At 46.7% G+C, this 17,196-nt stretch overlaps 1 protein-coding gene across 3 annotated transcripts in view; it reads left to right on the forward strand.

The window, feature by feature from the left end:
* TMC5 (transmembrane channel like 5) overlaps positions 1 to 17,196 on the forward strand; it is a 662,848-nt gene that overhangs the window by 65,239 nt on the left and 580,413 nt on the right. Inside the window, exon 1 of one of the 3 annotated variants that reach the window (XM_069647146.1) lies at positions 5,141 to 5,210. The exons of the other annotated variants lie outside the window; for them this stretch is intronic. The gene's annotated coding sequence lies outside the window, so the exon portion shown is untranslated. Of the gene's footprint in view, positions 1 to 5,140; positions 5,211 to 17,196 lie in introns of those variants that run through there. 3 annotated transcript variants of the gene reach the window in all.

A 17,196-nucleotide genomic window follows, 5' to 3' on the forward strand; every position in this document is an offset into this window, starting at 1 on the left:
ATCTCCAGGATGCGAGAATTTATAAAGTTAGTAGTAGCAAGAACTGATGAAGTTGTATGACCTGATAAACAATGTGGCCAGGTGCTATCGCCATCACATCTGGAAATGAGACTCAGCCTCCCCTACGTGCCTGAAGAGCTGGGCTATATCTAAGTAGATGTTTCAATGTCTCACATGCTAAGGGGATCTCGCAGAAACGACAGCCCACCTCGCCATCCTGGTTGGTGATTTAAATGTGTGTCCATTCGCTCTTCACTTCCTGATGTAGCCCTTCCATCTAGCCTGCTGGCCGAGTCTCTAGCAAAAGGGTATTTTTATATATTCTCTCCACTATCAAATTTCCCCCCTATTGCCGAACACGTCACCCCCCTCATTTAAGTTCTGCAGCCCTGAAAAACACCATTGTACTCAGAATATTCCTCAACTTTCTCCCTGTACCAAATGTTGCATTATCTGCCACAGCAGACTACCTAGAGGCACCCTCCTTGTAATCCTCGACTTTATTATCAGTCTTGGCTTTTCTATGAACTGCTGTACTTCTTGTATGCCGATTGATTTGCAAACAGTCATGCTCTCTGCCAGGAATGCTCTACTTTGCAGTTTTTCTTCCTTTTGCGGGAAGTGGCCAAACAGGTCTCTTTCTCTGGTGTCTATGTCCTCCGGCAAACAGGTGCAAGAGGCTCATGAAAAATGCGTTCACTTTTATTCACAAGAATGTATGAGACATGCGTGGTGTATGCCAAGCTTCCACAAATAGATACGTTAGCACAATGCAATGGATTTGGAGCTACAGGGCTCCGTCTAAGCCTTAACTAGTGCTGCATAAGAAATGGTGGAGAAAATAACAAACATATAAGACACAGAAATAAAACATACCCCTGACCGCAGTGTGCAATGTCTGGGGCATTGGTGGGGAAGGGGGCTGGGTCCGTGGAATGCTACGTCAAGGCAAAAGGGCTCATGCATCTTAGGTTTCACCCTAACTATAGGGTGGCTAGCTTTACCCGATTCCATTTATAGGAGATGGTCACCACCCTATATATAGTTGAGGTGACAACTAAGATCGATTGACGTTGCAAAAATTATATTGCAAATAATTTTTGACTCGTTTGATGTATCTGTATGACATTTTCCAAAGATGTTCTCTGCCCCAGGCTTTGCAAAATGTTAATGTTTGGAGGAAATGTGTGCAACGGTCTAAAAGATGTAAATACTGAGAAAGCTGTGGCTTTTTACATTTTGCATTCGTTTTTCGACAGGAGAAAATGAGCATTCTTTGTGCAGGTGCAAACATCTCCAAACTGATTTGCTTTAAATTTGAAACAAGTTATGCACAAAGAGGTACAGATGTACCTTTACGGGGTTGGTGCAAATCCGTCCAGGAGTTTTTATTTTATATGGCAGGGCACCACAGCCAGGGGCGTTGCTAGGGGGGGGCTAAGGGGGCTATAGCCCCTGATCTTTTGGTTGTAGCCCCGGATAGAATCTCAGGAGCTACAGCCAAAAGACTAGCTAGCCCCCAGTCCCAACTGTTCCGACATCAGCTTAGCCCCGGGTCTTTTCCAGACCTAGCAACTCCCCTGACCACAGCCACCGAAAGATAACATTTTTCAGGCATAAGGATGTTCAAGCATGTTGTCTTTTGAAGTAATGGGCCTCTTGCCTCACAGCTTTCTGATGCAGGTGGAAGCCCTGCAAATCCCAGAGTCATCCGGACCCACTTCCTGCCACTCAACTACCTCTTTATGTAGGAGGAAGCCCCCTCACTCCCAACACAGTTCTCCCTCCGGGACCTAGCTAACTGCTTTGTTGCTCTCCACTCCTGCACCCTCTCTCAGAGGCGTAGACAGGGTAGGGCCTGAGGGGCAAGGCCCACCCAAAATCTGTGATTGCCACTCAGCAGCGCTCTGTGGGTATTTACAGATGTTAATGTCAGTGCGGTGGGCCGCTTCAGGTCCCACTAGTTAGACAATCCTGGCTATGCCTCTGCCCTCTCTCCCCGTGTTTTGACCCCCACTATGCATAAGAACTCACCTCTGCACTCCCGCCCGCTCATTAACTGTTCCGCCCTCCAGTACTACTCCTTCTGGGTCTCCACCGAGTCATGGGACAGGCGGCCTGTCAGGGATTTTTTTCAATTAGAGTGGATTAAGCCAACTATGGCAGGGGTTTCATTTAGCACCGTTATTCCTTTGTTTAAATCGTGCCTTTGGAATTGCCTGTGACAAAATGAGTTCCACCGCGGTTTGCTTGTCTTCAGACCAGGGTGTCTCACAACCAGGGTCACCCGCCTGGTTTATTCACAAAGGTGAAATAACCCAGTTGCTACATCGTTCAAGGAGCATTGTCAATGCCAACAGTTTGGACTTTTGTGTAAGCTTGGGAAAGGCACTTGGCAGGTATTGCCATAGTGGAATTAAGTGTCCATTAATGGTTTTAGGTGCAAAATGGTGCAGGTACCTGGGCATCTAATAGCAGTGCCTGGCAAATGCATAATTCTTATATTCAAGCAAAAACTGTTGGCTTTGCCATACTTGTTTTTAATAGAACATTTCGGAAAAGGACACGCACTGTGCTTATAAATCGAATGGCTGAAGGGAGACCTGGTTAAGACATTTTGATTACACCAATAGCGTGTTAACAGCTCCAATTAAGTCATTGGGCCTCATTACGACCCGGGCGGTAACCATGGCGCTATTTGCGCCATGTTTGCCACCGGTAAACTACCGATTCCGCCATGGTGAATGGCGGAACTACCGCCCCATTCCAAGGTTTGCGGGGGCGGTAATTCCCCATTCACCATGGCCCATTCCCATTTGAGCCCCCATACGGCTCAATGGGAATGAGGAAGGCGGTAATTACGGTGCCGCAAATTGCGGTACCGTTATCACCTCCAAAGTCCCTTTGCGGGTCCCGTCCTTAACAGCTGGTAAAACCAGCTGTTAAGGGAGGGCCCGCAAAGGGACCTCGGAATTGGGCGGTAAGGGATTACCGGTACCGGTGCCCTTACCGGTACCGGTAATCCCTTACCGCCCGGGTTGTAATGAGGCCCATTAACTCTCAAACGACTGTTTTGAAAAAACACAAGCAGGCACTTCCAAAGTTTGATGGTAAAGCTTGCTTAAAGCAAGCTCACAAAGTTCCCATGAGGAGGTGTTTTGGGCAGGGAACCACAGGAACTAGTGGGATTGGGCATAAGGTTTAGCATGGTCATGGCCTGTCAATGGGTGGGCAAATAACCAAACAACACCTTCAGGCTTTGTGTGCCTCCTCATATGCCTTTTTTCCCTATCTGTACCCTAATGCAATAGTTTCTGCTAAAGGGCCACCTAATAGCCCAAACTAACAATGGCATGACCTAAAAGCCAGGACTTGCAGAACATCCTTAGCTGTCTGTACATTTACAAATAAATAACATTAGTGTGATTGATCAATGAGTGCCATTAGATGAAGAAAGTGGGCAGTGGTTTGTCAACATTGGTAGGTTTATTGAAATTCAGATTTTCATTATTAACAGTTACTTTCAAACCCAACTCCAACTTTGTGGCAGATGAGCAAACATATTTTACTGGTAATCATGAGAATTTAACCCAAGGGGCCTGGTACTGAACATAGCCAATAACTAAAACAATACTGGCATTGCCCTGCTTTCACTTCATGTTGGATCTCACGTCTCACTGTGCTGAGGGGCACACAGCTTGTGGGTGTTGCTTGATTATTTACCCACCAATTGACCGCCCGTGGCCATTCAAATCCATATGGCCATTCCCCAGGTGTTGTGGGAGCCTCCTCAGCCCCGGAGGTGCGGGGGCCCCAGGCACTCCGCCTCAGCCCTTATCCTGACTAGAGTCCGGGTGAGGGCTGGCCCCAGTGTGCTGCGTGGGTTGGAATAAACATGATATGCCTTCCCGCCTCCTAGGCCCCCAGCACCGCGCATGTAAACAAAATGGCCCTCATTCCGAGGTTGGTGCTAGTCATGACGCTATTAGTGCCATAACTAACACCGATACCGGTACCGCCACCGACGTGGCGGTATGGGGACTTACCGGTCCATTCCGAGCTTTGCGGGACCGTTAAATCCCCATTTTAAAAGCCATTCCCCATTCCCATTTGAGCCCCCATGGAAAGGGGGAAGGTGGCAATAACGGTACCGCAAATTGCGGTACCGTTATTGACCCCCGGTATCCCTTTGCGGGTCCCGTCCTTAAAGCATGGTAAAAGCAGGGGTTAAGGGAAGGACCCGCAAAGGGACCTCAGAATAGGGCGCAAAGGGATTACCGGCACCGGTGTCATTACCGGTGCCCGGTATCCCTTTGCGCCCGGGTCGTAATGACCCACAGTGACTTTCATAGTGTGTACTGGTGGGTACAGGGGGCGGGCACTGGGCATCTATCACAGCCAGTAAAAAATGCCATGCCTGCCTGCCCCATGAGCCCCTCAGCACCTTGCACGCAAATTTATAAAGCATGTGATTAGCTGTGCATGCGAGGAACTGGAAGCCCAGGGGGCAGGCAGGCATGGCATTGGTTTACTGGCCATCTATCAAACGTGGTCCTGCCAGTGTTATTTCTAAGCGGCCTTCGGGTAGTTAATGGCTTAACTGCAGTTTTATATATGGTACTGGTGTAACAAATGAGCCTTAACTTAGTGTGCCGTCAACCACTTCATTTATGTCTGTTAATAGTCCGCAAGTGCTGTTAAAACAAGCATTGACAAAGCCAACATTTGTGGCGTGTGTATAAACATTGCATAGGCACTTAAATGGGATTGTGAAAACGAGGTGGGGGGGTTAGCAAGGGGGCTTACCCTAATTGCTAGGCGGAGCCTAAAGAGTGCTAGCCATGACCTAAAGAGGCACAGCCTGACCCACACAATACAGCCAGAGCACACACAGAAGAAGTGCTTGCTATCTGCAGCTTTTTAGTGGGCAACGGGGAAGACACTGCAACAGCGCGCGCCCCTGCAGCCCCCGCAGTGCGGTGGGCCCTGCTGCCTCGTGTACCGGAAGGGGAGAGGCCCAGCCTTAGCCTGACTTTAGAAAGAAATCCTTTCTTTTTAAAGTCAGGGTTGCAGCAGGCGGTTGCCTCGAAATGAAGGTGCCCCGCCACCTGTCAGAAACCAGATAGCTCTCCCTGCTTCCGGGTTCCTCTGCGTGGAGCGCAGGAGCCAGAGGCCTGGGAGCAGCAAGGCCGGAGCTCGGCGGGAAACAGGTAAGAAAAAAAGGCGCTATAAGGAATTTCTGTATGGTGCTTGCGTGCCTTATGTGTGTATGCGAGAGTGTGTCTGTGTAAGTGCGGGTATGGGTGAGTTCAGGGTGAATGGTGAGGTCTATAAATGTGTAACAGGTTAAGAGAGAGACTGAGACAGAGTGAGGAAACAATGCCTTTTTTGTATGTGTGTTTTATGTATGCATGCAGGGGTGAGAGGCGTGTGTGTATCTATGCGTGCATGCAAGAGTGTTGTTGTGCAAGTGCGTGTACAAGTGAGTTTGGTGTGACTGGTGAGGTCGACTATGTATGTATGTGTAACGGGGAGAGAGAGAAAGACCGAGAAAGAATTAGATAGTCAAAGGGGCTGTAGAAAGACACCGTGAGAGATTCAATGAGAGAGAGAGAGAGAGAGAGAGAGAGAGAGAGAGAGAGATGGAGGAAAGAGAGAGAGAGGACAAGAGAGAGCTAGGGAAAGAGAGAGCGCGGGAGAGAGAGAACAAGAAATACAAAGTCAGAAAAAGAGATAGAGGAAACAGAGAGCACCGGAGAGAGAGAAAGAAAGACAGAGAGAGAGAGAAATAAAAAGTGGTAGAGAGGGATAGAGGAAAGAGAGAACCAGAGAGAAAGAAAGACAGAGAGAGAGAGAGAGAGAGAGATCAAGACAAAGAGTGAGAGAATAACAGAGAGAGATAGAAGTGGCGATGACACCAAGAGAAATTGACACACGTAGGGGAAAGAGGGTGTAGGGGAGTAAGATAGAGTAACACAGAATCTGTGAGCTGAGGAGTAACTTTGCTGAAAATGTTGGGGGGGGGACATGACATCTAAATGAAAGGGGCCCCCTGCCAAAAGAGTGGGATAAAATGGTGTGCCACAAAAGTTGGGGCAAGGGGGCAAACATCCTTTTCCTCACCTAAAGTTACGCCCATGTCTGCGAGACACAAAAAGAGGGCGTGAGATCAAGAGAATTGGGACAGAGAGGGCGGCAGAGAGACAACAGAGAGGTAAACACATAGATACGGGCAGACCGGGACCGAGCACAGGGGCGGACTGCAAGCCTACTAATAGCCCATCAGAAAGGGACTCCAGCCCCTTCAAAAAATGTTCAACTATTCCACGCCGCACACCAAATTGTGAATGCTTCTGCGCTCTTGAGCACTGCCACAAAATAAGACTTCTAGGGCCATTGATCGCGTGGCAGTGTGAGCAGCACGTGCATTGATGTTCTTGCTGCACTTTGCTTCATATTAGCCATTTTCATGTGACAGATGTTCTCAACATCAGAGAAAAACTAAAATGGCCTAGTCCAAATTTCGACTCTGCAAGTTATCACATGTTCAATGACATTGCAAATCACTCAGCATCCAGCACCCAACAAATACGCCTGCTAAGCATAAATTACAATACTAGTCATCTCTAGCAACTACGAGTTTGCCGCTGAGGTGGGCAGGATGACCTCCAGCTGCAGGTCATTCCACCACCTTGCCGGCAAAAGTGCCTGTAATGCCGGCAAACTCCCCCATGGAGTCCTGGGACGCTACACCGTCACCCGGCACTCGCAATCCGGTGGACATTCCACTGGACCGAGTGCCGGTAACAGTAATACAGTTTGCCGGTATCCTGGTGGACTTTTGTGCTGAAAAATCAGCACCAGCAGTGGTATTAAAGAAAATCTGGCTAACACACCCAGAATCACCACTGACCTAGTGCTGTCATACTGGGATTTGTCAAATGCCAACAGTATTAAAGAAATACCACTAGCTGTATTTTATTTATCCATTTCTATCTTCACATTGATGCTGGGAGTGGGTAATGTACAGTCGTAGTTCAGACGCTGCTGGTAATTTATTACCATTATGACTCTTTTCTGAATTATATAGGAAAGGTCTTGCCAGTGGGGGCATTAGAGATGCCATCTTTCTCACCCCTTTCCAATGTCCCTATGATAAAGGTGTGTCCCTGTTATTAAATGGATATTCATGTGCATCCCCTCTGCACATTTACCAACTTTGAAAACATTTTGGACATTTTACAATTCTTACTTCCACCTATAAACTGGGAGTAAATAAATGGCATATTCTAGACTGAAAATCTACCATTGTAATAAGAATGTATTTACTGGTGGTGGTAGTTCCTTTGAATACCGTTGAAAGTATATACCTCTGACTCTGCAATCCAGCAGGAGGTAAAACAGGTGGTATCATTTTGTAAGCACTGCCATTTTTATCGACAGCGCTGGGCCTGTATTGAAAACTATCACGTTTTTTTTTTCAGATTTGTTTTGTTTCACCCTCAGTTTATTACAGACGTGGGCCCTCATTACAACCCCGGCATTAACCAATGGCGCTATTAGCACCATGGTTAACACCGGTAATTTACCGATTCCGCCATGGTGAAATGGGGAATTACCATCCCATTCCAAGGTTGGCGGGGCGGTAATTCCCCATTTACCATTGGCCCTTCCCCATTCCCATTTTTGCCCTATAGGACTCAATGGGAAAGGGGAAGGCGGTAATTACGGTACTGCAAATTGCTGTACCGTAATTACCTTCAATGTCCCTTTGCGAGTCCCTACCTTAACGGCTGGTACAGACCAGCCGTTAAGGTCAGGAGCCCCAAAGGGACCTCGTAGTAAGACATTAAGGGGTTAACGGCGCTGCAACCTTTTACGGCGCCATTAACCCCTTAACGCCTGGGTTGTAATGAGGGCCATTGACTTTTAACTCTCACTGCCTAGAGAGATGCAGCACCCAAGGACGTCATTTGGGGTAGCCAAGGGTAACAACTGCTACCCCTAGCATTACCTAGCATTACCCTTGCAACCCTGCCCCTGTCTCTGCTACCCCTGGATTTCGAGGCAGTGCAATATTAGCTTCAACTGAGAGTTTCTTTAGGGCTCAGTGATGCAAGCAAAGCATATGCAGAAGCCTTGCATTTTCGTATTTGCATTTACTGCATGGCTGTCTGCACACATTATATGTACCAATTTCCAAAATAAGGACATGCACACAAGAATAAAATATAATCAGTCAGTCATTTATTTCGGATCATACATTCATAAAAGGTACATAAAAACAAATTTCATGCAATCTGAAAACAAAGACAAAAATGTGTCCATCCAAACAAAATAGTGAAATCCTAAAAGTATTTGTACATTCATTGGACCTGATTCACAGAGCATTTTTCAGTGGGATTGCACCATTATAAAAGGCTTCTGTGAATCAGGTCCATTGTTATGATTACATCATAGGGATAAAAGCAAGCACTAATTCATCTATCAATAACAGACCCTCCAGGATATTGTGGCATGAAATGGCAAATTATGCGGCTAATACCTTTATTTATTGCAACATTTTTACAGCACATTTTTTATTGACTGGAGGGTGCAAGATTGACACATTGCAGGAAAGAGGCAGTGTGCAAGGCTACGAGTGAGCCATGGTGTCATTATTTGTACCTTTTGTATCAATTAAATAGGAAGAGTCCCAAATGTCTCTGGCTTGGGAGAACAGTGTTTGTTTTGGCTACGTTTTTCTGGTTTAATGTGCATGCCTATTTAATATTATCAACTGTATTGATCATTATGAGTTGCAATGCTGAAAATATTCCCCTTCTATGTTCTCCAATCCCTGAAACACCCACACACCTCTCTCACCAACACACCTCACACGTCTCACCAATTCCCCATCACAATTTATATTCCCGAACCTCTCACTCAGTCATACACACTCACATGCTCTGACACACTGCAAAGTCACAATTTGCACTCTTCAGTCCCTGCCAAACTCCAAACCATACTCCCAACTCACACTTTACGCTCCCCACATCCTCCCACAGTATACAGTCCTTAATTCTTTCTGGCTACTTCTGCCTCTTGCATTCATTTTCCCATTCTATTGCACTCTTCCCTCATCCTTTCTCCCAATCTGCAGCTCACTGCCTCTTTAAACCCCACCCCTCTCTGCTTTGGCCCCCTGACCCCCCCAAGCCCAAGCTCCCTCTACTTTCCTTACCTGCGCTCCCTCTCTGATTTCTGGCCCATCGCCCCACTGCTTCCTCTTTGCTCTCTTGCCCACCGCTTTGCCCTCTGACCCACTGCTCTCCCTCTGCTTTCTTGCCTACCACTCCACAGCTCTCCCATCACTCCCCCTTTCTCTCCTATCCCTCTCATATTGTGACCATTTTTTTTATTTTTGAAAACTGTAGATTTTGGCCAAGATCCTCAAAAAATGGGGCATCTAAAAATAGAGCAGAAGATATGTTGTTTTTAGGTAACTCATTTTTAGAAATGAACAGATCACCTTATTCTCAAAGGTGAGCTGCGCAATTCCACGGGGCTGAGCTGTAGCGCAAGTGATGCGCTGGCAGCTGCCTTGAATACGTTTGTGTTGGAAACACCCTCGCGACAATGTTCTACAGGCTCCCTGCACATTTCACTGTGACGGGCCCTTCGGGCCTGCTACTCTAAAATGCGACCCAAAATAACTCACATTTCTGTCCCGTTTGCGGAACAGAAAAGCAAGTGAGACAGCAGCTGTCAAACTTAAAAGTATTGCAGTAGTTAGTAAAGACCCTGCCACCCCCGTGCACCCATTCAAAGCGGGAGCATAGGGTTGCCTACAATTTTTGCACATTTAAAAGCACATCTTGTCAATTTGGGAATGCGCTTTTAAATGCGCAGAAATGCCCTTGGATTTGCACAAAGGCGTGAAAGAGGCCATCTGAATTGGCGCACATAAGATGTGCCCATTCAGATGTCCTTTTCTGGATTGGGCTGCTCTTTTTTAAAAAAATTTTTTAGCAAAGTGATGAGATGTGGTTGCGCATTTCATTTCTTGAGTAAAAAAAAGGTTTTGAGAAGCTGGGCCCTAGAGTTTTTGTTTTTAATGGTTGTTTTTGCAAAAATTGCCATTTTGGCGGGTGTTCATGTTTTCCTCAGGACTCTGCCATAGGCAAATGCCATTCTCAGCTCTAGACACGCCTCAGTCCACCAGCTCTCAAAACCCGCAGTAGCAACTTTTTTCTAATATCTGCATTGAGAGGAAAGGAAAATAACGAAATAGGCCAATGTCTCCCTTTCCCCACAAAGGCAGAGAGAAGTTGCTCCAACTGGACATCACGACCGTCAGTGGTAACATGATAAACTGGCCTTAGTGGAGAAGGCCTTGTGATATAAATCTGTAACAAACAACTGTTTCCCGGCTGCCTCCTCTTAGGAGAGAGAGGCGGATAGACTCTTACTTGGGTTTTTCTGAATGATTTCTTCCTCCCGAAAACCAGCAAATAAAATGCATAACCTTAAGTTTCAATGTATTTTTTGGAAGCGTGTGCAGCATTTCAGTCTTCTCAAAGCACATCCCTATAAATGGGATTTGACGAATGCAAGCCATCTTATACCAACTTGCGAACGAAAGGTTTTTCATTATAGAGTTTATCAGATTCTCTTCTCTATCCATCCGAACAAATTATAAAGATAAGTTGTGATGAACAACAAACAGCTTAGAATAGCTACTGTTTTATTTAAACGACTGGAAGACAAATTAAAATACAAGACTTTACCAAGTTACAGGGTCTGCGGTAGCGGCCCTGTAGTTATGGTTAAGTTGCTCAACCCATAGGAAGAGCACTTTTTGGGCAGTTTATAACTTTGCTCCCCCCCAGGGATGAATCTTCACCAAACTGCAAAAAAAGTATATGGCCTCCTCGATTGATTTTGCGAAGTTTGGTGAGGTTCCGTGCAGGGGGATGGCGGGGCAAAGTTATAAGGAGGGCTCCCAAAATGTGTTTTTCCTCATAGACGCAATGGAAAACATTTTTTGCTCACGCCTACAGCCCAAACCGCTGGATGGATTTTCACAAAATTTGCGGCAGGAGTGGCGGCTTGGTCCCGAAAGCGTGCTTTTCTAAATGTATATATAAATTTGGGCTTGGATGATTAATTCACATTATACTTAATAGGGGGCCACAGCTGTGGTGGGGAGACCATGCCTTTCATGGTAGCAGGGCTAAGCATGTGGTTGTTGCGGAGTGGGGTCTACATGGACATGAGACTGCAAGTGGTGTACGATGGCTGCACCTGAGCATATTAAACGACCATGCATATGATAATACCAGACTCATAATGCATTAGCCAATATAAAGTACCTCGAGTACTGTTTGCTGGCGGTCCTGCTGCTTTCCTTACTCTCCCCAGCGTGTCTGAAGATTCTGTGCGAATTTCAACTGGAGGACGTTTTACAAAGCAACACCGTGCCTGCCTGACTTCCCAGTCAGTCAAGAAAAAAAAAGGACTATGTCCAGTGACCCCTCCCCAGTGGTGGCCTCGCCCCCTGCTGCCTCTTTATCTACTACACCAATTGCGCACCCGCGCTGCGCACCTGAGCGAGTACCTCGAGTACTGTTTGCTGGCCGGTCCTGATGCTTTCCTCACTCTCCCCAGCGTGTCTGAAGATTCTGTGCAAACTTCAACTGAAGGGCGTCTTACAAAGCAACACTGTGCCTGCCTGACTTCCCAGTCAGTCAAGAAAGAAAAAAAGGTGATTGTTGTGGCAAATTTTGCCTGAACTGTGTGTACTGTGCATACACATTCTGTGCCTCCTGCACGTTGCGCTTAGTGGGCGTGCTAGTATAGCTTTTCATTGTGTTTAATTCTTGTCTTTCATACCCCTTTTTTGTGTTGATTATTTTTAGGACTACGGTCCAGTGACCCCTCCCCATTGGTGGCCTCGCCCCCTCCTGCCTCTTTATCTACTACACCAATTGCGCACCCGCGCTGCGCACCTGAGCGAGTACCTCGAGTACTGTTTGCTGTTCGCTGTGCGGGGTGCATGGGGCGGAGGTCCGACGCAAGCATCTTTTTAGCGATTTTTGGGGATTTTGAGTGTTAGGAATTTGGTCCACCTTACAACTGGTTAGTTCTTTCAGTTTTTATTGGAAAGGCTTCAGTAGCGTTCATAAGTTGTGTAAGTATTTTTGTGCTTGCACACATTAAACCCAGCCTTAGCGGCAGTTGCCGTGTATCTAAGTTTAGTTTTGTGACTTTTGTGCTGTGACTACTAGATGTCCAGTTATAGCTATGGCATATAAGCTCACGACAAACATGCCATCCCATATTCCAAGTTTATATGTTATACCAACGAGTCAGTTGACTCAGGCCATTCATGAGGAGGTTGGTGCTCCACCTCTAGACTTTTATTCTGCTCACTCGTGCATTCCAACAGGCACTTCGTTTTCCACAAAACCAAAGTTCACCTTTGATAACAATGTAGACGAATCAATTGTTTCTATTACTTCAAGGTCAATCTCCTATTTAGGCAATACTAATCAACTTGAGCACTCTAAAAAACAGGAAACATCCATCTCAACAAAAACCCCAAGTGTGAGAGTCAACCCGCGACCTTTATCTGATATCACAATGTTAGCCTCCACTCAACATTGTCCGCGCCTCTCTTCTTCTTGCATTGCCATTTCTCCGATTACTTTTCCCTCACTAGTGCAGGACCAAACTGGTCTGTCCATTCATGCCAGTCAAAGTGAGTCTCCTATTCCATGGAGAACCAACTATCACTCCACTGTTGACCTCTCGTGCAGCAAAGCTCCCATGTCAGATCCATCTTCTCAAAACTCTAAAAACTCCATGCTGTATTCGTTTGTCCTACCAACACCAAGAGCATCCAAAATAGTCTCCTCAGACTTATTTTTACAACACTCAACCATGATTCAACCAGCCTTGATAGCTATCAACACAACTATCATGAGTCTGTGCAAACTGTTTGAATCATTGGACACAATAGTGTCACACCAATCCAAGCAGTTTGATGACTTAATGAAGTGGATGTTGGCTCACTACAATTCCTCACTTTTTAGAAATGTATCTCCGACCAATAGGGCAAGGATGACAAATAATCTACTTGAAGGGGAGGCGGGATGCAAATGTTCGATGTCTAAAGTTCCCTATTCCAGTGTTGCAGAGGTGTCTCGTTCGGAGGCATGTGTTTTGCCTCTGATCACTGACATTATACGGCCAATTGATCAAACAAGCCCTGCCCAGTCATCTGTACAAGGGCCTACACCTACAGTCCAACTATCCCAAAAACCTCAGCCTGAGGTGCCCCGGTTATTATTAGAGCCGACTGGTGTGCGTAAAAGTGGACAGGGATATAGTCATCTAGATGCCCTGTAAGTAAGAAAACCAAAAGTTGCTCCACAAAAGCCTCTAAAAAAAACAAAGAATATTGCAAATCACAAGCAAACTAAAAAGACATTGAATTCCTTTTTTAAAGCCTTGGGTAAATCTACTGCCTTAAAAGATAAAGCATTAATTGTGCCGGGTGGTTTGCCCTTGGCCAGTCTCACACCAGCGGTGTCGCATTCAGTTTTTCCTCATCTTACTTCCTCATCTCTTCCCCTGGCCCCACCAGTCCTGGCTGGTATGACATGGGCCATGCCCACACAAGACGTGTTCCAACCAGCATTTTCAAAACTTCCTGTTGTGCATACTTTGAAGCCCTCGAGAATGACTAAACAGGATAATTATATACAATCCAGTGCCCCTCTGTCCCCGCTGTCACAGTTATTCTTATCTATAGATCGCAATATTGAGGCAGATAAGCAACTTGCTGCTTTAAAAACACAAAATGCTGCAAATATGAGGTTTTATGAATGGTCATAATTCTGTTTTGATGGGTCCTCCATCGTCAAACATTGTAGCTCATCCATCAGCGGCAGGAATCCATCCAGGCAAACCTCTATCGCCCTTCGCTGTGGTTTCTGCTAAAATACCTGGCCTTCGGAGTCAGCAGAACTTGACAGATACCATCGATGCTCCCTCAACCATGAGTCAGCTTGAGAATTTCAGACAAAAAATAGATGAATATCTGGCGATCAGCTTAGCAAAAGTACAAAATTCTTTTGCTCTAGTTGTAGCTGCTTCTAGTGCTCAGCCTACTCACAGACCAATCACCACTCGGCAAGTAGTGCAAGAAGCAGGATCCCACATTCAAGTTAATAGAAAGAGTGAGTCCCACACTTGCAGTGGGTACCAGAGAAAGTGAACATTCAGGCAGTTTCACATCATTTGAATTCTCGACGTGGACAGATTCCCCGAAATTGAACGATCATCCAATTCAAAAACTCCTATATGCTGATGATTTGGTACTTATTTCCAAAACACAAGTGGGTTTACAACGATTGTTGAATGCCTTTTTTACCTACACTCAGAATAATGAATTGAAAATAAATCTCTCCAAAACACAAATTGTAGTGTACTCTTCAAGAAGGCGATGCCCGCTTTCTTATGTGTGGACTTTTAACCACACTCCCATAAATAAGGTGCCATATTACAATTATCTAGGCATTCTTTTTGAGAGTTCAATTCAACCAATAGGCCATATGATGCGCCTTGAAACAAGGTTAACTTCCTTCATATCACAAGCCAGCATTTTAATGCATAAATATGGTAAATTTTCGATATTGCCAGCCTGGCATTTCTGGACTGCGAAAATGACTCCAGCTTTATTATATGGGCTGGAAACCTTTCAAGACATCCCTTCCTTACAACTGGCAAAATGGGAGGCAAGATTTTGGTGCCGAATATTACATCTTCCGAATTGTATCCCAGTGGTCTGGATAAGATACAAACTGGGTTTAGTCTCTTTGCAGGCTGCCTTCAACTGGCGCAAATGCTCCTTTTTTAGGAAATGTTTACTGTCAACCACGCTGCAAGTTCTGCTGAAATATGTTTTGTCATATATTTTTTCATCAAATCAGTTGTTTATTAAATCCTGGTTGACGAGTGTTTATCGTGTGCTAATCCTGTCAGATGTCTCACTAGATTTATTATTGCAAAATCCAGATAAAGCCAAATCGAAAATATGTCATACAGATTGGTCCCTTACACGAACTGCATGTCTTGCATATCAAGATGCTGATGAGTTTCGATTTCCACATAAAAAAATGTGCACATTGCCAACCTATTTAATTCGCTGTCCATCACATAAATATCGCAATCATATTTTAAGATTACGGTTTAACCTATGGGTCACTCGAGATTTACAAGTTAAAAGGAGACTGCTGAGCACCTCCATGAACCTTTGCCGCTATTGCATATCGATGGACACTCGTGAAACCTTGGTGCACCTCATTACAGAATGCAAAGCCCTCCGGTCTAAGCGAGAACTTCATTATGCTAGACATTGGCCCTCATTACGACCCTGGCGGAAAGTGACTGACCGGATCGCCACAGCGTAAATAGCGTTTCCGCCATTGCACGATGGAGCAAAGTGCGGCCCATTCCGACCCATCGGGCACAAGCACCACGCCATGGCGGAAGTGCAAAGTCCGCGATGGCGGAAATGACCCCAAAACGGCCCACACCGCCGCCGTACGGCGCCCTAGGTGCAATACCGCCACCCATCATAGCGGACACCGCAGTGAGCGCCAACCGGAAAGTACGGTGACCGTAAATATACGGAAACGGAAGTAAAAACATGGGCCCGGAACGGGAAACAACACCCCGTACACCTATAAAACCACAAAATACACACAACCACTAAAAACACCACCCTGAGACACATCCCAACCCGTCATCCACCCTAGTGAAACCAAGAAAAATGGGAAAAGTAGCGAAGAAAGCGTGCGACCGCAGGCGGCAGGTCCACTTCTCCCGTGAGGAACTCACCGTGCTTACAGAGACCCTCCAGGAGAATGCCGCCGCCGTCTTCTCCACGCAAATGACCAGGACGGCACTTGCGAACAAGAAGGCCATATGGGCCCTGGTGGCACAGCGGGTAAGTGCGGTGGGGACCGCACCCCGCAACCCACAGCAATGCAGGAAGCGGTGGGACGACCTGCGGATACGCGTCCGTAGCATACTTTCTGCCAATCGCAACATTGCCACAGCCACCGGGGGAGGGTCGGAATCACCCATCAAGTTGACCCCCTGGGAAGAAATCTGTGCCTCCACCATTGGAATGGAGAGCATAGAGGGAGTCGGAGGGATGGAGAAAGGAGTGCAGACATCCGGAGAATCAGGTAGGTGGCCCAAATAAAACCATGCCAAATCCACAATGTCCAATCATGTGACTCACATGTGTCCACATAGCGCAACAGCAACACATGGCCAGGAGAACGTCCACACACATTGGCCTGATAGCGCACTTTAAAACTCACAATAAATACATAAATAAGTAAAAACCCCAAAACACCCACTACACGTGCAGCAGGCACACCCTAACTGCAGGCTGCCAAACAACTGCACCCTCACTCCACACACAAATGAAAGCACCTCCAAGGCCCCGACCCAAATCACCCTCAGGTACCACCCCAATGCATGTGATACATTGCCATTCCAATTCCCACAGACCCATTAATAACGCTCGCCCTCCTTTACTCCACCACATTGTCCGATCCAAACGACGAGCTCCAGGACACCCCTACCAGCACACCTGCAAAGAGGGCCAAGACCGACGGCCAAAGACCCTCCACCTCAGCTGCACGCATCAAGACATGGCAGCAGCACATATCAAGTGGCAGCACACAGGAGGGAACATCAACAGGCACCCCAGCAGCCAGCATGCCCACAACAGCACCACCACAGGTCCCCCCAATGGATGCCACAGAAGGTACTGCCTCTGGTGGCAGCAGCACCATAGGTGACACCCCATTAATGGCAGCATGCTCCGACACAGAAGACGGGGATGTCGAAGTCAGATCCATCCATGACCTGTCCCAATCCCCCTGTCTGTTCCATCCCGTACACCATGAGGATACCACGCAGGGGCACCCACAAGACGACGACTGGCCATCCCCCACAAGCCCTGTGGCAGGGCAACATGAGGCGAACAGCCCCTCTGTGACACCACCGCAAATGGCCATGGCCCAGCAGAGGCAACAGTCCCTCGACCAGTTAATCGTGCAACAGCAGCAACTGGCCACGCTCCTCAAGGACCATGCCGATGGATGTGGGGGCACTAAGGCAGACATAGAA

Source organism: Ambystoma mexicanum, chromosome 2q (genome assembly GCF_040938575.1).
Source record: "Ambystoma mexicanum isolate Mex_15411 chromosome 2q, UKY_AmexF1_1, whole genome shotgun sequence".
NCBI lineage: Eukaryota > Metazoa > Chordata > Amphibia > Caudata > Ambystomatidae > Ambystoma > Ambystoma mexicanum.